We start from the raw sequence: 23035 nt of genomic DNA on the forward strand, positions 1-23035 counted from the left end.
TAGGCAATTTTTTAATACTCTTGTATGGTTCATATAAAGTACCACTGACAAATGGAAATTTTGTCCAAAAAAATAATTAAAAAATCTGTTTAAAAAGAGACAATTCTAGATTATCAAAATAATTAACAACAAATATCAGTTTATCATCGTAAATTTAAGACTTCTAATAAAATAAAATGCACGACTGGGGTCGCACGTACTTGCTCTTGCAGTTCAAAGCACTTTTATGTCAGTCTACTTGTAGATTTTAAAAGCTGGATCTAAATTTTAAAAAAATTGATATTGGGGAAGAGCCGACATTTAGGGCAAAATTTTGTTAAATGAAAAAAAATTTTTTTTGTTATTTGACTTTTTTGAGAAAAAATTAAAATGCAGTTTTATTGCCACTGCTTTAAATATTACGTATACAAAGTTTAATCAAAATCGTTAGAGCCGTTTTCGAGAAATTCGTAATATCGTATTTTTTTGTATGGGAGGTATACGTTCTAAACGAGATATAAAAAAACAAAAAAAAAACCAACTTTCAGAATTCCATAAAAATCATCTGTACCAAATTTGAAGAAAAATCATCCACCCGTTTAGGCTGTGGAAATGTGTACAGATGGACGCACAGACGACGCACAGACGCACGGACGGAATTGCGGGACCCACTTTTTAGGAATTCTCCATCATCGTAATGTTGGTTTTGATTAAAACCTCAATTTTTTTTTTAACACAAAACCAATACTTGCCCTATAGAGCAAGTAAAAAGAAGAAACATCTGAAAATGTGTTCATATTAAATTAATTCTGGAAAATCAAATTACATACAGGGTGTCCCAAAAGTAGTGGATCAAACGAAATATGCTGATAGGCCAACTTAAGGGCTCTCAGAATTTGGTAACTTGTTCATCCCAAATCCTTACGGTTTTCGATTTAATGCAGTTTTTGTGAAATTTCGAAAAATGCCTACTTTGCATCAGTATTTTGCTTCCTCCGCTCATAATTGATTTTTGTTTTTTACAATTCTTCCACTAAAACATTGCCTAATAATAGGAAATAATTAATTAATCAAAATATTTTTTATTTCATACGCCATTTTGCTGCAAATTAATTAACAGTTCCATGTTTTATAAAAACTCAATTTCTTACTTTTATTTCAGAGCAGCATCCCGAAAAAAATTTGCATGGTGTGATACTGGTTTATTATTTTAAAAACTTGCCGTGTTATTGCAGTTTTCAAAAATGTATAAAAATTTGCAAAGTTGAAATTAGAACGAAAGATATTACTATTTAAATGCAACAAAACAGGGCTTTTCAGATAAAAATAACAAAGAAAAATAAACACATTTTCTCGACTGTTGTTTGTTTATTTCTTTTTGAATAAAAGTCTCGACTTTCGTTTGTTATTTTTATCTGAAAAGCCCTGTTTTGTTGCATTTAAATTGTAATATCTTTCGTTCTAATTTCAACTTTGCAAATTTTTATACATTTTTGAAAACTGCAATAACACGGCCAGTTTTTAAAATAATAAACCAGTATCACACCATGCAAATTTTTTTCGGGATGCTGCTCTGAAATAAAAGTAAGAAATTGAGTTTTTATAAAACATGGAACTGTTAATTAATTTGCAGCAAAATGGCGTATGAAATAAAAAATATTTTGATTAATTAATTATTTCCTATTATTAGGCAATGTTTTAGTGGAAGAATTGTAAAAAACAAAAATCAATTATGAGCGGAGGAAGCAAAATACTGATGCAAAGTAGGCATTTTTCGAAATTTCACAAAAACTGCATTAAATCGAAAACCGTAAGGATTTGGGATGAACAAGTTACCAAATTCTGAGAGCCCTTAAGTTGGCCTATCAGCATATTTCGTTTGATCCATTACTTTTGGGACACCCTGTATATCTTTGCTTTCACAGTAGATTTTATAGTAAGCTCCGATTTAGCTCTTTGTGCTACCCTGCTGGTGCTTTGTACCATTTCTGTGGAAAACACTCATGATAAATTTAATTGATTGGCAACACAGTTTTATATGCGTTCGATATTAACTCCAAACGCAAGTACAGAGAACTTGCAATGTAATTAATTCTATGGGGGAAAACTTACTTTCACACTAATTCATTAAGAAGTACTTAATGATGCGATATGAAAATTTGCTGACCCGGATATAATTCCTGCTCTTATTCTGAAGTTGTGTTTTATTATGCTGGCCTCTTAAATAATATATCTGTTCAACAAGTCTGTAAAAAAGTTGAAATTTCTTCACCTTATTATCAACCTCATGAAAACGGTGATTTTTATCGATTTAAAAATTAGGAGCAATGAAAGCTTCCTAATTTGACCATCACCCAGTACAATTTTCACAACATTAGGCAGATTATAAAAACATGTGAAAGCTTAATTCTTCTAATTTTAGATTTTTATGACTAAATATTTCATTTCAATGGTAAAATATCTTAATCGTAAGAATTGTTCAAAAACCAAAATTTTCCAATTTTTTTATCACTATTTTTAGAAGGGTAATTTATTTGGCTTTAAGATTTTTTTTGTTTCAAACTTCTACGATGTTTTTAGACTGCAATAACAATCATCAAACCAAAAACGATACTATGTACAATATCTCGATAACGGATCACTTTACAGAAAATTTAAGGACCCATTTAAAAATTTTATTAAATTCTCTACAAAAAAATTAAGCGTACTTTGTTAAAAAATGTTTTCTTACATTTGAAATCAATAATTTAGAAAAGATATCAAAATAGGCATTTTTACGGTTTTTTTTTTGAAAATGAACCGCTATTTTATAATTATTTGTGATTGATAAGATTAAACTGAGGCTTAAGACTGATTTACCTTAAATTAATCTATAAGGCTTCAGATTTATTCATCAAACAGTTTTTCTGTTGTGAGGGTTTGAACTTTTGAGATGAAATAACACACCACATTTTTGCAACTGTAAATGACTTACTTTAAATTACTTTTTTATGAGCAAAATCAAATTCTTTTGAGTTTATTCGAACATTAAAATTTTAAACGTTTAAATTTTAGATAAACCAAAGAAAAATCGAAAATTTTCAACAACAAAAAAAAGAAGCCCAACTTGGGTCTTAGGTACTTTTTAGTACAGATATTCTTTCTTTAAACACCCAACACAAATCTGAAATGCTAAACCCTGCTCAATTTTTCGTTTCCAATTTTCAGTCATTCATCTCTAATTTCAAAAGTGTTTATGTTATGCACTATCTAAGAATGAATCCTCAGCTGAAAACTTTCTGTATGTTTTTAATGGTCATAGCCACTAATTTTCAAAAAATAGGTAGACAAAAACACCTACATATTTTTTGGGATCATAGAAATTGGAATTTTTTGAAAATTCATAGACAATTTTTTTTTAAACTACAATTCTTCGAACAAAATTTATCGCAAAAATTTCTGCGAGTGTGAATTTTTCGAAAAACAATTGTCGAAAAAAAAATTTTTTTAGAAAAACAAATCATTGAAATAAAATTCTTCAAATAACAATTTTATTTATTTATTTATTTGTTATGCATGCATTTTAAGACACAAAAATCAAATGGTAAATCAAATAACACTAAATGATCAATAGTATGATTTTACAATATTAACTGCATGCATTTCTATAGTGCCAATCGACTAATACTTACAAGATTTCTGAAAATTACAGAAAATCACAATACATTATGTATTAGGGTGGGTCAAAAAAATGGAAATTCGTTTTTTTGATTTGGTACTTCAAAAACTCGATTGCTAGACACCTCTAGAATATACTCACCAAATATGAGCTCCTTATCTTAATGGGAAGGTCCTCCGCTTTTCAATTTTCCATTTTTACATCAAGCTTCTACAAAAAAAAAATAATTTTTTTATTATGACTTTTTAGCCAATTTTTTTTACATATTCTTGTAGAAAATTGAACGCTCTACAAAAAAGGTTAAATACACTTTTTTTAATTATCTAACCGTTTAGTAGATATTTGAGGTCCAAAAACCGAGAAAATCTTTAAAAATTCGTTTTTTGTTCTCAATTTTGTAACAAATTGAAAAATTATATATCTTCTAAACGGTTAAAGCAACCAATTGACTCCAAGGATTTTTTTGTAGAACATTTAAGCCCCTACAATAATCCATCTTACTAATTTAATAATAATGACTTTTCAGTGAATTAGAAAATTTTGAAAAGTAAAAAAAATTTTTATATTTTTGTTTAACTTTGACCTCGAATATCTTTCAAATAGTTAGATTAATAAAAAAAAGTTAATAAGACCTTTTTTGTGGAGCAATCTGTTTCCTACAAGAATATGTCATGCGCGTTTGATTATTATAATTTTTAAATTTGTTACAAAATTAAGAACAAAAAACGAATTTTTAAAGATTTTCTCGATTTTTTGACCTCAAATATCTACTAAACGGTTAGATAATTAAAAAAAGTGTATTTAACCTTTTTTGTAGAGCGCTCAATTTTCTGAGAGAATATGTAAAAAAATTGGCTAAAAAGTCAATTAATAACAGAATAATTTTTTTTTTGGTAGAAGCTTGATGTAAGAATGGAAAATTGAAAAGCGGAGGACCTTCCCATTAAGCTAAAGAGCTCATATTTGGTGAGTATATTCTAGATGTGTCTAGCAATCGAGTTTTTGAAGTACCAAATCAAAAAAACGAATTCCGATTTTTTTTGACCCACCCTAATGTATTTCCTTTATTTTTTTATGAAAATCGATCAAATTGTTCACAAAATCAAACAAAATAATTTATTTGTCATCAAACACATCACTTACAATATCTAAAAAAAAATCAGACAATATAATAATATCCCATTCAAAGATATGACATGTTGAAATACAAAAGAAATATTTCAAGTTGTTTTTTTCGGACAAACAAATAAAAAAAATAAAAAAATCTTCTTTGACTTGTGATTTTTCTTCACTGAGCAAAAGAAGAAAAAAAAATGTTACGTATACACCTCAGTGAACCTCCAGATACACAACATACATTCCAAAGAAAGTGTGTTCTTTTTTTTTTACTTCATCTTTCCTACGCAATAACTTCCGCTATATTCTTGTTAAATGTACTTTGACAAGTCATTTCCTTTTCATTTCGTTTCCGTCATATATATAAAGAATGACTATGAAGACAACGATGACGACAACTCGCAGGATGAAGCCAATAAAAGAGAACTTACAAAGTGATAACAACATCAACTAGCGACACAGTCGTTATATTACTTTTTCACAGGGTTTGGAAAAAGGCTCACTTTTACTTTATATTAACATTGTTATCACAAAATGAAACTCTCATCACTTGAATAGACATCATCACATCTCTCTGACTTTACTACAAGACACACCAATAATAATAATTCGTTACAAAAGACGCAATGACACAGGAGGATTTTTTTTTCCTTATTCTTCATTACCACATTTTTTTTGTCGTTCATGTTTCTTGAGCAAATTAAAATCCATTTTTTCCTTCAATGAAGAAGTATTTGGCCCTTGAAGAAAAGTTTCTAGTCACATCACGTTCGAATCACACATATTACCTTGAATTTTTTTGTACCTTACTTAAACCCTCGTAATTATACGAAAAACAGAATGTTTTTACTTTATTTTTTTTTTCGTTGTTTGTTAAAGGAAACTTGAAAGTAAGTTTTCAAGACAAATGAGCACCTTTTTATTGCAACTTTTACAAGTTTACCAACAAAAAAAAAAGGGATAACATCTTTTAAAGAAGTTTTTTTTTTTTTAGCTTTTTTAAGAAATAAAATTCAGGAGCTAGCGGTCCCGTTTCTTATCCTGTAACAATCTAAATTGCTTTGAAATAAAAGATCCGGATTTGTTTTATATCCTTTTTTTGTGCTTATTTTCCGGAGATTTATGATTTTTCGCACGAATGAAATAAAAAAAAAGAGAGAAAAAAAGGGTATAAAATCTGTCTGTCTATGAAAATATACTAGCCAACCCTTTTTCGTGGGAATATTTTTTTTTTTAGCTTCGAGAGAAAACACGTGCAGTAAATTTTTGAAAGTTACATTGCTATGTTGGTTATTTATCTTGACTTGTTTGTAATTACAGTCTAAAAGGTAGAAAAGATACAGGAAGTCACGTTTGTATTTCGTCAAGATGAATGGCCCACAAGAAAAAGAAACATAATTGTATTTTCTCACTTTGAAGTTAGAAAACTTTCTCTCATCTCCTGGGTTGGTAGAGAATATTCAAGTTCTTGGAATAGATATTTAGTATGAAACTTTTAATTATTTAATTTGAGTTTGTTTTAGAAGTTAGAACTTAAGATTTACAGTATACAGGTGGTTTTCAAGCCAAAGTTATTATAATAGTTTGCAAGTTTAATAGCTGCAAATGTGGCAATTTTCTAGTAAAATGAGTGTAGGTTTCTTAGAAATAAACTATCCTTAGTTGGTTATTCATGCATTATCCTAGATTATCGTGAATTCAAAAAAACAAAAGAAAAAACTTGGTCAAAATATTCAATCTGTATAATTTTTTGCATGAAATAAATCTACTTTAAAATTGTAGGACAAGTTTCATAATATTTCCCTTCTTTATCCCCAAAATTGAACAATGAAAAGCGTCCATCTGTTTTTTCACCATATCATCTATCCTATATGCCTGTAGAATATTACCATCTGTCTGGTAATCATAACTTGTCAGCAATGCAAATTGTCCAAAAACTCCTTCTAAAAACCTCATATAAGAGTAGGAGAGTAAAAACCCTTAGCACAGTTTTATACTTTAGGGCATCCTATACATTTGAGTAGGAGAGAGGACAAAGTTTTGATCTCATATATTTTCGTTCATATGCATATATCCTTTTTCAAGCTCAGTGTGTGGTAAAACAAAGATTCATATATTGGGTCCATTTAATTAAAAGTTAGTGTCGACTTGTGTGCATTTGTGAACGTTCGTTGTGTCGTCGTCCTTAAATTTGTTAGATGATTTTAAGGAGAATTTGTGTTTGAAAATTTTTTGAATACTTTTAATAAAATGTTGGTTCACTCTTATTTTCTCATTTTGTTTTATTTATTTTTAGTTGTTGGTTTAATAGCTAATTAAATTGTTTTGGTATATCTTTATTGCATTTATGTGTTTTTTATCAAAAGGGTTTTTTGTTGATTGTGTTTTTGTGGAATTTATATACCATTTGAAAAGCTAATTATTCGAGTGGTTTTTAAGTTGTTAAATAATTGTGGTTGTGGTTAGTTTTTTTGGAATTAGAAAATTTCGTTTTAATTGCTTTGTGAAAGGGTACTAACCATTTCTGATCCAGAGTTTAAAAGTAAGAATTCTATTAATAAAGAGGTTGAATTGAGTGTGTTGTGTTTGTGAAATAGTTTCAAAATTGTTCATGGGAAAGTGGAAATATTTGAACTTGAAGATAGTGATCTTAAAATAAAGGTTTCAGATTTTAGACTTCTTCTACGATAAAGTTCATCCCTTCTTAATCAAAATATAACTTCAAAATACAGTAAACAAAAAAAAAAAAAAAATAAAAATAACCCAAAATAACTTAAATTCGTATAATTCGTGATTTTTAGCTCTATAAGGCATCATGTTAGAACTCGTTTTTATAGCTTATAACTAGTGGACAAGTAATACGCTTCTAAAAATACCTCATTTATCAAAATATGTAATGTTGTTTAGAAGTTATGGGGGAATATACATATACTCACATTCACATGCGGAATGAAATAAAATTTAACTTTAGCTAAATTGTTGCGTAAACCAAAAATGTGTAGCTCGCTTGGTTTTTGAGCTATTGAATTTTCCACCAAAATAATTCTGAAGTTAGCGGATAAAATTTGAAATTATTAAAAATAATAGATTTGGCTGACCTGCAAACTTGAAGCTTTTCAAATGCTTTTCAATTCCACAAACTTGGTTTTTATAGCCTAAACAGCTTTTTGTTATTCAAAATTTCGCTAAAATAAGACTGAAGTTAGCGGACGAGTTTTTTTTTATGTCCAAAATTGTTACTTATTAAATGCAAATTTTTTGCCCAAAAAGTAGTTTTTGAAGTGAAAACTTCTTTAGTATCGTAGTGATTTGAAACAAGATGAAACGAAAACCCGACACGACTTCAACTTGTTATAACTTTTTTGTTTTAATGGATAGATGAATTTGTACTGTAGATAGGTAATTAAATAAATTATAATTGTACAAAATTTCAATTAATTTCATATTCTTTTCCACCACACGTTATATCTTTTGATCTAGTGCACATACAAATTTGATTTAACTTTAATACATAACATAACCTTTTATTTGATATATCACACATAACGTTACGTGCTCTACAAGTTACACAATCTTAAATTGAAAAAAATTTAAAAATACCTCAAAACACCTGCGGAGATCAGTTGGCGATGACCAGCTACCAGTGTAGGAAGTACCGTAATCTCAGTTTGAAATTTCGACATGGTTGACTTTAAAAAATTCTAACTTCTTTTGTAGACATCTTTGAAATAAAGTTTATGCATCATTATACAAGGTGAAACATGGTATAAAATTTTTTATAGGCTGTCAAACAAAAAAATTGATTTAATAGCATGAGAACATAAAAATAAATGTTTTTTTGCTTTTTGGATGAAATTTCATCGAGTTTAAAAATTTCTAGCTCTTTTTGTAGATGTCTCATACACCTGATCGATATACACTTAGGAGCAAAAAAACGGAATCAAATAAATTATATTATATTAAAAACAAAAATTGCCATGGATAAAATATTTTTATTCAAAGTCTCATGGTCTCATTTTAAAGCTTGTACTTTTTACTTTGAATTGTTGGTAAAAACATAAAAATGCATACGATAGTGTTACCGCTATCTGCCAATAAATTGCACTTCATATTTGTTTTATTGTTAAATTTTCCAGATACTCTCTATTTTAATTTCAGTTTTTTTTTTTTCCAACGATAGTATTAGCGTTGTCTGTCAATGAATTGCACTTAATTTTTTTTAAATGTTAAATTTTCCAGATAATTTGTATTTTAATTTCAGTTTTTTTTTTCCTTACATAATTCATTTATGTTGGATGGATGGAACCAACGAACGGATTTTTGAGTTCTTAGCATTGACTTAAAGCTTTTGTTTCAAGCTTTTCAATGGTACCATTAACATTCATGTATGTCGATTACTTCACAACTAATTATCGTTTTTACAGAACGCAAAATTTGATTCCATTTTTTTGCTCCTAAGTGTATATATTTTGAGGTAAGACAATAAGCTTTCAGATGGTGTAAAAATTTGTATAGGTTGTTAGGGAAAAAAATGCATTTAATAGCGTGAGAAGATAAAATTACGTGTTTTTTTCGCTTTTTTTTTTGATGAAAATGAGTGTTTTCAATAAATTATTTTTATACTTTTTGCACATTGTAAAAATTTTAGTATGGCTTTATTCTTTAGGAAAATTTTGTAAGCTTTTTAATGGTTTATTATTTTTTTTATTAAATGATTTTTTAAGGTTTTACTTCTACCACGTGTGAATTGCACACATGATTTTTTTTTTTATTTCAACTTAAAGTTTCAGAAGTGCCCTTCCGTTTTGATAAGGCCAGTGAAGATATTTTTAAAAAATAACTTTTTCAAGTTTTTTCTTTTGCCATTATTTGTAGCTTTTAAATTCACAATTTTTGATACAAATACCAATTTGATAGATCAATTCCTTTAAAATATTCAAGGTTTTGTTGAAAAAAAGTTAGCTCAAAAGTAAGCTTTCAAATTACAAAAAAATGCGACATTCGAATTTTTTTTTGCAGAAATTTGAAGTAACCTAGACTTAATTTTGTAGCTCCCCTAAGTCATTTTCTATCTCAATTTGAAGTTTTGAAACTACACTTCCGGTTTGCTGTACGAATGCACAAAAGTAAAAAAATTCCCATATGAAATCTCCCTCCTTTTTTGCAAATCGATTTATTTCATTTATTTATTTACCATAAGAGAAAATTGTGAAGACAAAAATATTCATCTTTAAATTAAAAAAAAAAATTATTTCTAATGTTTGACGCCTTGTAGTTACTGCTTTAGAAGATAGAGTTCGTGAAATTTCCCGACATTCGGTTTTTCTAGGTTTTTTATGTAATCATAAGCATCAAAATTTAACACAATATTGTAAACATAAAAAAATACTAATTTGTAGGCCCCTACCCATTATCGATTTAACCCTTTTAATATGACTAATGCATGTCATGGCATGTATGTTCATCTGTGACATCATAGCTTTTAAACTGCTTATCACAATTTAGCAAATGAGGTATCGTTTTAAGCATTTTGCTTGTCTTTTGGTTAATAGATATGTGAAGATAGAAAAAAATGATTGTCCCGCCCTCTAGAGGCAAAAGCTATATAAACAATTTTAAACAAGAATTATTGTAGTAGTATATTTAGCGAAAACGTCATCAGGAGCACAATTAGACTCATAGGTGGTGGCTTCAACGCCAGGTATCAATAAATAGATGTCTGTAAACTTTCAACAAAAGGTCTTCACCAATACACAAAATTAAGGCTACATCAATTACGTCAAAGTAAAACTCCAGAAAGACGTCCATGTACCACTGGAACGAAAAAGACCTTTAAAACGCTTCTATTTTTCAAACAAATTTGACAACATTTTGTACGACCTTTATTATGTATTAAATTCAATTTTCACAACACAATTGAACATCACAAAAAAGAAGAAGATTATAATTGAATTTCCGATTCAAAACCCAGAATAGGTAGGTTCAACAACAACAAAAAAGGTACATCTGGGTTCTTACCTTAATTCGTATTTTTCACCACCAGTAATCATCGCACCTGTGTTTATTTAACTTTATCAAATCATCCTTGATCAAAGGATGTTGACGACACAACAACGACATCCCAGCAAGGATATATACAAAAAGTGTTTCTTTTTTTTCCGCCAAATGAACGGTTTTCTCTTCATGGAATGGCAATGCTAAGCAAGAGACAAGCTTCCTTTTTTTGCTTATTTTCTTATTGTGTACCTATGTGTGTGAGTTACTCACTCTTTACTTCAAAGAATTTCAAATAATAAATTCGATTATATGTTTTCTATTGGACCATGAAATCGAAAAACACCCACCGTTTACACGGCAGAATATCATTGTCGCGTTACACTTTTTTTTCAACTCTTGAAGAAAATGTTGTTCATCCTTTCTTACACTTCCTTTAACTGCGAGACAACTTTGAAGGCGCACATATAAGTTTAAATAAAAAAATAAATATCCTGAATGTCGAAAGGATGCAAAAGGAGGAGTACAACAAAATTGAAGTGGAACATTACAAATACAGCAAAACAGAGTTAAGTTCATTGAATACAAGGATGTTCTCTCTGCATCTATAACATCACACATATATTCCGGATCTTAGATCTTAATGGAGCTCTTCCTTGAAAATATAAAGTCAACACACATTCAAACCACAACATGCTGGTGGTATGGTTTCCTTTTCCTTTCTCGAATGGCAAGAGTAACGCGATGAGGTATAACGTAAGATTATTTCACACCTACTTTGTATAATATCCCAAGGTGTAAAAGAGGATGAATAAGAAAGAAGTTACGATAGAACATCATATAATGCTTTTATAATGCTTCTATACAGCCGTCAGTAACATAAAAATAACGTCTTTTGTATATGGTTTCAAAGTATCTTGTAAATAAATCTAAAAATCCTTACTTATACATAATAATTCTAAGCTTTTGTACCTAACTGAAGACCGACCAAGGTATAAAATAATTTCAAAGAAAATCAAATGAATGCAACTATGTCGTAGGAACATACTTGTATGAAAGGGAAGCTGTTTTTGATGGTCATTTGCTAACTGAAGAATGCGATCAGTTTTAAGCTGTTCAGTTTTTGCTGTGTGACTTGTAATAAAATAGCCGCCGCTAAGCATTTTGAAAATCTAAGTGTTATCGTTCGTATAGCGCTCCTTTAACACTGTTGACAAGCAGTTTAATATAAATTCAAGACATCTTTTACGATACAATTTGCCAAAGGAGTAATGTGTGGTAATATTCTCCTACAAGCGAACAAAATTTAAATTTAAGATCAAGTTTTGCTTGTATAGCGATCCCTTAAAAGTGTTATAGAAGGCTTATTGGGGTATTTTTAGATAAAATCCCTTATTTTTTGTATAAACTTAAAGAGTTTCAGGGTTACTTTACTTAAACTCCTATGACCAATAAAAATTTAGTTCGGGGATCAGTTTTTACTTCTATAGCGATTCTTTGAAATAGTAATAGAAGGCTTATTGGAGTATTTTTAGATAAAATCCCTTATTGTTTATATAAACTTAAAGAGTTCCAGGGTTACTTTACTTTAACTCCTATGAGAAATAAAAATCAAGTTCAGAGATCAGTTTTTGCTTCTATAGCGATCCTTTAAAATAGTTATAGAAGGCTTATTGGAGTATTTTTAGATAAAATCCCTTATTGTTTATATAAACTTAAAGAGTTCCAGGGTTACTTTACTTTAACTCCTATGAGAAATAAAAATCAAGTTCAGAGATCAGTTTTTGCTTCTATAGCGATCCTTTAAAATAGTTATAGAAGGCTTATTGGAGTATTTTTGGATAAAATCCTTTATTTCTTGTATTAACTTAAAGAGTTTTAGGGTAACTTTACTTTAACTTCAATGAGCAATAAAAATTAAGTTCGGAGATCAGTTTTTGCTTCTATAGCGATCCTTTAAAATAGTTATAGAAGGCTTATTGGAGTATTTTTGGATAAAATCCTTTATTTCTTGTATTAACTTAAAGAGTTTTAGTGTAACTTTACTTTAACTTCAATGAGCAATAAAAATTAAGTTCGGAGATCAGTTTTTGCTTCTATAGCGATCCCTTAAAACTGTTATAGAAGGCTTATTGGAGCATTTTTATATAAAATCCCTTATTGTTTGTATAAACTTAAATAATTTCAGGGTTACTTTACTTTAACTTCTATGACCTATAACAAATAAGCTCAGATATTTTTTTTGCTTCTGGAGCGATCCTTTAAAATAGTTATAGAAGGCTTATTAGAGTAATTTTGGATAAAATCCTTTATTTCTTGAGTTTTAGGGTAACTTTACTTTAACTTCAATGAGCAATAAAAATTAAGTTCGGAGATCAGTTTTTGCTTCTATAGCAATTCTTTAAAATAGTTATAGAAGGCTTATTGGACTATGTTTAAAATTTTGTTCCTATATTCTTTGTATTAACTCAAATAATTTTTGCACAACTTCACATTACCCCAAATTTGTCTAATTTGGCATTATAAAGTCTAATATAAGTGAAAAAAAAAATAATAGAAGAATTATATAACTAAAAGAAGAATTATATACAAAATAACTCTTAAAAAAAGCAATTAATTAAATTTTTTAAACTTTTAGCAGTACTTCTACATCTAGTAATTTCTTTCTGAGTGATGAACCATGAAATCCTTGCATTTTTGACAAATGCATAACTCAACCCTAACAGCATCCTTATTCTAGTTTAAAAGAAAATTAAGACCTGACTATGCATTTTTTTATATAAATATATATTTTCCGGTTAAATTTCTTCCTTCTTCTTGACGTGTGTAAAAGTTTCTATTGAGCACGTTCATCCTTCGTAATATTTTTTCCTTCTTCTTTTTATTTTTTTTTTTGTATTATAAATTTGTCCTTTTTCTTATTGACGACAGATTTAAAGCGAAATAAGAAGCTTTAGGAAATGGTGTAGATTGATTTTAATGTGAAAAGGATTTGTTACCTGACTTGTTGTGTGTTGAGTTCTTTGTCATTAAATTGAAAATCCTTTGGCAAATCGCATTAAAAATAACAAATAATAAAATGGATATTTTTCTAACAGCTTTTCTTATGGCAAAAAGGATAGTTGTTATTGGTCAAAGTGAAAGAGGTGAATGTTTGACCTGGATGTGTGTGTTTGTGTAATAAGATCCTATTTATAAAACCTTAACCTCTTTGACCTTGATATAAATGTATCTACCTTTGAAGCTTAAATGACAGACATTTTTATGTGTTGTTTTTTTTTTATATCTAGAGGGTGTTAATTTGTTAGGTGTTTGCAAATTCTTTTTATGGACAAAAGGATAAATTGGCTGAAAATGTAACTTTAATATCAATAGGGTTTGTTTTGTGTGTGTAGTATAGAATACATACGTGCAACCTTGGACATAAATGGATTTTGACTTTGACCTCTCTGTGTTATATGACCTTGGGTCAATGTTTGTTTGATGTTGGGAAACGCTTTTAGGCGAAAAAATTGTTTTTTTTTTTTTTTATATGTATAAATAAGGTTAAGTCGTAATGAAATGAATAAGACTCTTTATTTTAAATTTTTTAAAGGCTTTAAAAAACTTTAGGATCTGGTAGATTCTTTTAATCCGAAAAGACTAAAAAAAAAAACTAAAAAAGCCTTCAAAAGAATATAAACCAACATCTCATCAATGTTAAATTCCGTTACAAAAAATGTTTTGCCAAATTAGTGTAGCAAAAAGTTTTCGAACAAAAATTTGCGCTGAAATCAGTTCAGTTGTTTACGAGAAAGTCAGAAGTCAAGAAAATGGTTCTACGATAGGTAACATTAATAAACCGTTCAAAAAATAATTTTTATTTTTTTTCAAAAATAGAAATACCTATTTTTATATTCATATTTTTGAAAAAAAAAACAACTGTTTCCATTTTGGTCAACTGGCAAGTATCGTCAATTTTAATTCCAAATAAAATCAATTTCAGGAAATTGGTATAGCCTCATTGTTATATTGAAATTAATTCTTGTACGAATCCTAAACTTCACCTATAGAATGTACTTATGTGTATCGCGACTAAAATTAGCAAACTTAATTGGCTTAAAATTTTGGCTTATGTTTTAAACGACTTTTTGGCATTTCAATCTTTTTACTTGCTCTATAGGGCAAGTATTGGTTTCGTGTCGAAAAAAAAAATTGAGGTTTTAATCAAAACCAACATTACGATGATGGAGAATTCCGAAAAAGTGGGTCTCGCAATTCCGTCCGTGCGTCTGTACGTCTGTGCGTCTGTGCGGTTGTGCGTCCATCTGTACACATTTCCACAGCCTAAACGGGTGGATGGATTTTCTTCAAATTTGGTACAGATGATTTTTATGGAATTCTGAAAGTTGGTTTTTTTTTGTTTTTTTATATCTCGTTTAGAACGTATACCTCCCATACAAAAAAATACGATATTACGAATTTCTCAAAAACGGCTCTAACGATTTTGATTAAACTTTGTATACGTAATATTTAAAGCAGTGGCAATAAAACTGCATTTTTATTTTTTCTCAAAAAAGTCAAATAACAAAAAAAAATTTTTTTCATTTAACATAATTTTGCCCTAAATGGCGGCTCTTTCCCAATATCAATTTTTTTTTTAAATTTAGATCCAGCTTTTAAAATCTACAAGTAGACTAACATAAAAGTGCTTTGAGCTGCAAGAGCAAGTACGTGCGACCCCAGTCGTGCATTTTATTTAATTCCTTTTTAGGAACCCCTATCGAAGCAATTTTAATTTTCAAAAGGTTAATTATTTTCTTTATCAATTATCATAATAAAATGATTATCTTCAGAGACTGGTGTTAATTTACATAAAACGACGACCAAAAGACAAAAAGGTCATTATATTTTATCGTTTTTTATTTAAAAACAAAAATATTACAAGGGTCCAACATATTACTTCATATTTTTTGTGCGAAAATTGTTTAAATAATATCAGAACCTTTATTTATTCATACAAAAATATATGAATTATTATAAAGAAAGACGCAATGAACAAAAAAAGAAATACCATCAATCTTCCAATAATATTCATGACAATTTACATGTAATATCTGTCAATTCCTCACTACCTATATAAGATAGATTTTTCTTCTTTCTTCATTTTTTACGATTGAATTTATATGTTATTTTACTATTGCTTTTATAAACAAATCTAATGGCTTTATTTGAGAATTCAAAGAATTTTTATTTAAAAAATGTTCTGGAAATATTTGTCCCTTGAGTTTTAAAGGTATTTTAATGTGAAAAAAAAGAATATTGGAATATTTTTTTAGTGAAAATACAAATAAAATAAAATATTTGCGAACATTTTTAGAGTGAAATTTCAACAAAGAGTATTTTAAAATAGTGAGAAAAACAAAAACATTTTTATTTTATTTGCAATAAATGTTTATTTTTTTTTAAATTTCAAATGCATTTTTTATAATTTGTATTTTTACAACCCTGCTTGACAGTGACATCGATTCGGTCAAAAAGCTGAAAATTTATCAGTTAAGATTGCTGAGACATATGGAACCTATGAAAACCGAAACACCAACCCGTCGAATTTTCGTTCCAACCCCGCGGCAACGTGGAAAACGAAGACTTCATCTTAGGTGGCGCGCTTAGATGGAGAACAAATTTTACCTACTTTATGCAAATAAAACAGCTATAGCTATGAAAAGAACTGGCTGGAGAGGCTTGTAGGTGGGGGCAGATATCCTTCCAGTGCCACCTTAAGTAAGTAATTTGAAAAGAGCATTTTGGCAAGATCTCAATTTCGAACTCATTTTGTTTGCATATGAAACTAAATTCTAGTTCTCGTAGGTAATGTAGGTGAGTAAGCTCGTGCTATTATCTCGTCCTTAAGTCTAAGTATATGACCCTTTAACCAATGTTACAGCAATGTCTTGGGAAATTTTCTAGTGCATGTAAATCAAATAAAAAATCGAACATTGCATGGGTCACTGTGGCGTATGCGTGATATTTTTTTTAATTGAATCATTTAACTTCTGAATAATAATTTGTAATATTTTTAATAAAATTATAGGCTTGCATTTTAAAATTTAAATTAATAAATTAGCAAATAAGTTAATTTTTTTTATTAATGTTTAATTAACTAATATTTAGATTTTTTATTACCCTACAAACAATTTTGCTTCTATAATGCTTTACAGAAGCAACAGTTGCATCTGTAAAGCTTTATAGAACCAAAATTGTTTGTCGGGTAAATCACAAATTACGCATTGTTACGGTACAAAAATATAACTGTTTCTTTACGATGTTTTAGAAAGAAATCAATAATATAAGCCATAGTCATTTACGTAGAAAATTACTGGAAAAAAACTTGTTTTAACGACAATTCTAACAAAATCAATACAAAATAACCTAAGTTCTTTTTATCTCTATGCCATAATAAAATCAATAAAACATCCAATAATTGTTAAACTGGCCGACATCTTTGAGTATATAATTTGTGTTCGTTTGAAGTTTATACTCCAGTCATTCTCATTGAATAAACCACATTCTTGTGAACATTGACAGTCCATTTCTCCAAATGGATATTGGGTGGATAAGCTTCATATCGAAGACCAGAGAGAATCTTTTAACATCAATTTTATATATTGATCAATCTAAAGAAACCTTCAGCACGTGACTTGCTTTAATGACTGGTGTGTGTATTTGTTGTTTTGTTTTCTTTTATAGACAATTTTCGGTCTCCAAGATGGCCGGTAGAAATTTCAATTGAACCATGAAGGCAACCAAAAGCCTTAAAAACCTTCCCCTCTTAACACCTCTCGGTTCCACTTCATTTCGTTGCGTATATTTCAACATCCTAGAAAACAAAGCAAAAACAAAAAAAAAAAACACTCTCTAACTATTATTGACTCTTGTTTTAAGTGCTCTAGAATTGATGATAATCCTGATCCATTTGGTTTGATTGCTTTTCATCGGCTTGAAGGTATCTATCTTCTTTTTTTTTTTTTATAGAATGGGATATCTCGGAGTTGACATTTTTAGGGATTGACTTAATATTGTGCTATAAAGCACACGCTTTTAAGTGGTCATTTTTATTTTGGTTTCATGTCGAAAGTTAGTGTTGATTGAATATCATCATGGTTAGACCTCTTCCAAATGTTACTCTATATTTATTTTATTGTTTTTGGGCTTTTATTTTGTATGCGGACAAATTTTATTGCAGAATGTTATTTTAATGAAATAAGATTGATGCAGCATGTGGTCGAGACATGGCAATTATTTTGGATTAAGGTAAGTGACAGACTGTGGATTGTATGTTGGTTGACATTATATTAATTGGAATTATAATTAAAGTTGGCGCAATCAGAGCAAGAGTTAAGGACCAATAAATGTTTATGGAGAGAACGTGTTTTCGTTTTGCTATACATAAATATTTTATTCTATGTAACCAAAATATAACAGAAAATATAATTTCTCTTCATGGTTTAACCGAATATAAAAGAAATAAACGTGATTTTAATAAGATTTTTGAATCAAATCACACAGAAAAATTTTTTGAAAAAATTACGTTTTTAACACCGTAATCAAGAACTTTTCTTTCACAAGGTTTATGATGTGTTCTTAAATTTACATCGTTACCCAGTCAAAAAATTAATACGTGATTTCGAAAGCGAGTGAAAATAATTATTTATTTATTACCAAAAATAGCTAGTTTTTAAAACCTTCAAAAAGACATAAAGTCTTATAATAATAATAAAATACTTCGGTTGCACGTGAACATGAATTTAAACATTTTAAGAGAGTTTACTCAGTAGATTTCCTTTAAGAGAAAGCCAATAATATTTTTAACAAGTTCTCTTCATGTTTATACCAGTTAAAGGAAAAGCTTTTCACAATCAAACTTGGATAAATGAAGGAAAGAAGGATTTTATTATTTGACAGTTTATTATGTGATTTTATTAAACAAAGTTACCTACGTTTAAATTTTAACAGTTGAGATTAGCTATCAAACTTTAACATAGAAGTACCTACTCATTTACGTTGCGATTATGGAATTAATAGCGAAAGATTAATTTAAGTTCGTTAAGGGGTTAGGGCACTCAAGGTGCTGGCGAAAAAGTTCGATTTTAAGGATTTTAGTTACCATAAGGAAAGGTTGTAGTTTTTTAAAGTAAACTACAAAATTTTTTATAAAAATTATTACAAAATGGGGTCTCTATAGAGATTTTCCATACGTGTAAAAATCGGACGCAGCATAACTCAAGCAGTTTGGAAAATATTAACTTGAAATTTTTTCGAGGTCATCAAGTCGTCCCAAAGTTTTTATGAGAAATTTGTAACTTTTATCTTTAATTTTAATTTCTGTGTCGAGTTAAATTATATGTTTATAAAATGTTTTTGACTGTGGTTAAAAGATCACATTAAAAATTATAGGATAAAAATTGCTTTAATACTTAACATAATTTTTTAAGATACTATTTGTATTTTGAAGCCAGTTCTTACGTTTTATTTTTGTTTTCTCTCAAAGTACACCATCTATCACAAATTTATTTGATTATCACTTTCTTAAAATATTGCAACTAAAAATGTGTACATAATCAAAAATTTTAATGCTTTTACGATTTTTGAAATTTTTGACGATTTTTATATTATTTTTAAAAATTTTCAAAAGCTGCAGTAAACACAGAGAAAATAAAATCCTTTTTAGTGTTGTAAGTAAAAAGATATTACGTGGCAAAAAAGAGACCTCAGAAATTTAATATGTACATAACTATAAACTATGACAATAATTGAAATTTTGAAAAAAATGGAACTCTGATTATAATTTTTTATCTTCTCTATTAATTTAATCCATTTGTGACTAATCTATCAAAACAAAAAAAGATATAAATAAAAATCGGTTGAAAACGGTCAAAAAGTTTAAGGCAAAAAAAATCAATTTCCGCAGTTTTTCGGTGAAAAATCATTTTAGAATTCCAAATTTTCACCCACGAACATAAATTTTACCTATTAGTAGTCTTATCAAAATGAGATTTTGTGCAAGCTTTCAAAAGTTCCTAATAGTAGAAAAAAAAAAAAAAATACAAATACCCCTAAAGAATAGCAGTTGAAAATAAGGCCTAAGAAAAATATTATTAGACGCCTAATTTCTTCTTCATTATTTTTCGATTGGAATAGCTCAAAAATTTTCTATAAAAAATGTCCCTTACCTGTAATAATCAGTTTGTCGAAGATGTACTTATTGCTTAGTTTTTTTTTTAAACCGTTCACAACTCTAATTTTTTAAAGAATTTTTTCAACACTTTTTCTAACAAATTTAAAACCCTAACTTACCCTATTTAATTATTGTATTTTTAGAAATCCTTTCTTAGTGTTAATTTTCAGAATTATAACCTTTCAAATAAGCTTTAGTGAAATAAGGCAAGTGGATTTGTTGTGCGTGCAGCCAGGCCCAGCGACAGAAAGGTCAACAAATTATTTTCGCAGCAATTTTTTGAGCGATAAGTTGTTCTCGAGGTATTGAAACTTACGCATTTTTCAAAATGGCAGGACCAAAAATTACGTAGACTCAGAGTTTTACTGTCAATATTTGCTTCTTCAATACTGCATCCAAATTTTGTCGCGGTCACAACTTTTTTCTTAAAAAACCCTGCTTTTGAATCCTCACTGACTGAACTGTTTCTTTTGAATAACGAATCATAGAAGTGTTCATTGAAAATTGATCCAGTGATCCACAAGTAGGCTAACTTAATTTTCCATTTTGATAAATTATAAAAGAAAATATAGATAAAATTTAAATTTCGAAATATTTGTTGACTGAAATTTACAACAAAAGCTTATATATTTCCTTTTGCAAATTTGCCAATGAATATAGTAACAATGGATTTCTTTCATTCATACTCTTATACCCTCGTATTATTTATAACATCCTCTTCTTATACCTCTTATTTACATAGTAACTGTGGCTTCAATTCTGGCATGCCAACCTCCTTCCAACATCTTTTTATTGTTCGTTAAGAAGGTATTTTGTTTGCGTGCAATTATATTGTTTCGTGCTTATTTTTCTTCTCATTATATTTTTTTGTATTCAACTCAATTTAAAGGGAAAATATTTGTTGGGTGAAAAAATCTTTAAAAAAACTTTTTTAGTAATTTTTCATCACATCTCACTTTCGTGGAAAAAAAAGTAATTTTTTTTACAACATTTAATAAACTTCTGAGTATGTTACCGAGGAAAAAAATATGTCAACTTCAAAACAACAAATGACCAGTTTTTCTTCGAAAATAAATTTTTGAAATGCAAGTATTCAAAAATCAATAATATCAATTTTAAACTGATTTGTATTTCAGTTGTAACGGGAATAGAGTTCAACTGTTTAAAGGGAATTTTTGTTTAGCAAAAATTCTAAAGAATTGATTTTTGTCCTTTTTTTAATTTTAACTCAGCACAATGGATCTGTTTCCTATTTTTGTCCATTTTTAATTCCTAAAAACTCCAACAAACCTAAAGCAAATTCGTAGAACAAGGTTGTTCATTTTAATTTTGAATAAGAAAAAAATGCAAATAAGCTTATTTTGCTGTGGTATTGTTTTCTGAAAAATAAAAAAAAACAACATTTCAAAAGGACATGAACCCAAACAAAAGCTATTGTTTTTAATGGAAGGTGGGTTCAGGAAATGACAATACTGTGAGTTTTATTTTATATTTTTTTTTGTTCTGTAAATTCATACCTAAAACTCTTAATTGTCTTCTGTATACCTGTAATAACAATGAGTTAATGGCAAAGCCATTAAAATAAATTGATACTAAAATGAAACTTTAGACAAAAAAAAAAAAAAAAAACAGACGCATAACAATTTATGTTGGTTTGAATGATTGTCTATAATGATATTATGAATACAAAAATGATTTAGCTAATCTGTTGAATTCAAAAATGGTTTAATGAATGATTTAGAGATATTTATTGGAATGCAGATAGCAAGTTATCTAAACATTAAATATCTTTTGATAGCCAGGGCCCGATTCAATTTATTTTCCGCTCTGTTAAAGGTGTGATGAGTGCAACAATCGCGACAAGTTCTTATTAGATCCTGTATGAAATCGTTATAAACTCCAGCAAAAAGCTCTGAACTTCAGGTGTAAATGACAAATTTCAGACAGAAACTTGAAAAAAACTCAGCCAAATTAATTAATTTCAGGAAATCTCGGCCTAAAGTGATACAAAGACTGGTGAATCACATCATAAAATAGTAAATTTCAGACTGAAAATATCAATTTTCAAGAAGTTACTTGTAGAATTCTGGCAAATTTTAAATAAATTTATGACAAAGTTTCTAACAAAAAATAAGAAACCTTACCCAAAAGCCAAAACTCGTAACTTTTAGGTGAAAATGGTAGATATCTAAATGAAATTTCAAGATTGAAAAATTTCAGTCAAAAACTTGAAAATTTTATCTGAAAATATTAATTTGCAGATCTAAAATCTGGTAAACTCAAGTCTAATACATTTTTTAGATTAAATCCAAAATTTGGTAAACATTCAAACATTTTTTTTAAATTTCAATCAAATTTTTTACCGACTTCCAAAAAGGCGGAGGTATTCAACTGTTTTTTAACTCATAACTTTGAACTGAGTGAACCAATTTTGATAGGTAATTCTTTTTGTATTGGAAAGCTGGTTCAGTTCTGGCCATATTAGAAAAACCATAAAACGCAGTTTTGATCCATGAAAGTCGGTTTTGTTTTTTTGATAAAAATGATTATCATGAAAAAAGCTTGTAAAATGGTAAATATAAGTCCTTAATTTTTAAATTTCAGCTAAAAATGTAAATTTCGGACAGAATTAACGAAATTTAGCCACAGCTAGCAGAGCTTGTCGAAAATGGTAAATTTCATTAGAAAAATGGTAAATCATTATTTAAAAAATTGTAATTTTCATACAGAAACTAGTAAAACTCTAGAAAAATTGGTAAATTTATGACAAAGTTTCAGCCAAAATTAATAAATTTCACCTAAACCTTTTTACTTTCAGCCGAATGATATCTTGTCGAAACCAAAAAATTAAGAATCTTATCCAAAAAATAGTAATCTTCAGAGAAAAACTGTAGTATTGATAACTTAAATCCGTAAATTTAAGCCAAAACTTGGTTAACTCTCACCCAAATTTAGTGATTTATACTAAACTCCTATAAATCTCAGCCGAAAAGTTTTTTTTTATAAAAAAGAAAACTGTCAAAATTTGAAAAATAAATTACGCGGTTAAAATAATAATGGAATAAGCATTA

This window comes from Episyrphus balteatus, chromosome 4 (assembly GCF_945859705.1).
Source record: "Episyrphus balteatus chromosome 4, idEpiBalt1.1, whole genome shotgun sequence".
NCBI lineage: Eukaryota > Metazoa > Arthropoda > Insecta > Diptera > Syrphidae > Episyrphus > Episyrphus balteatus.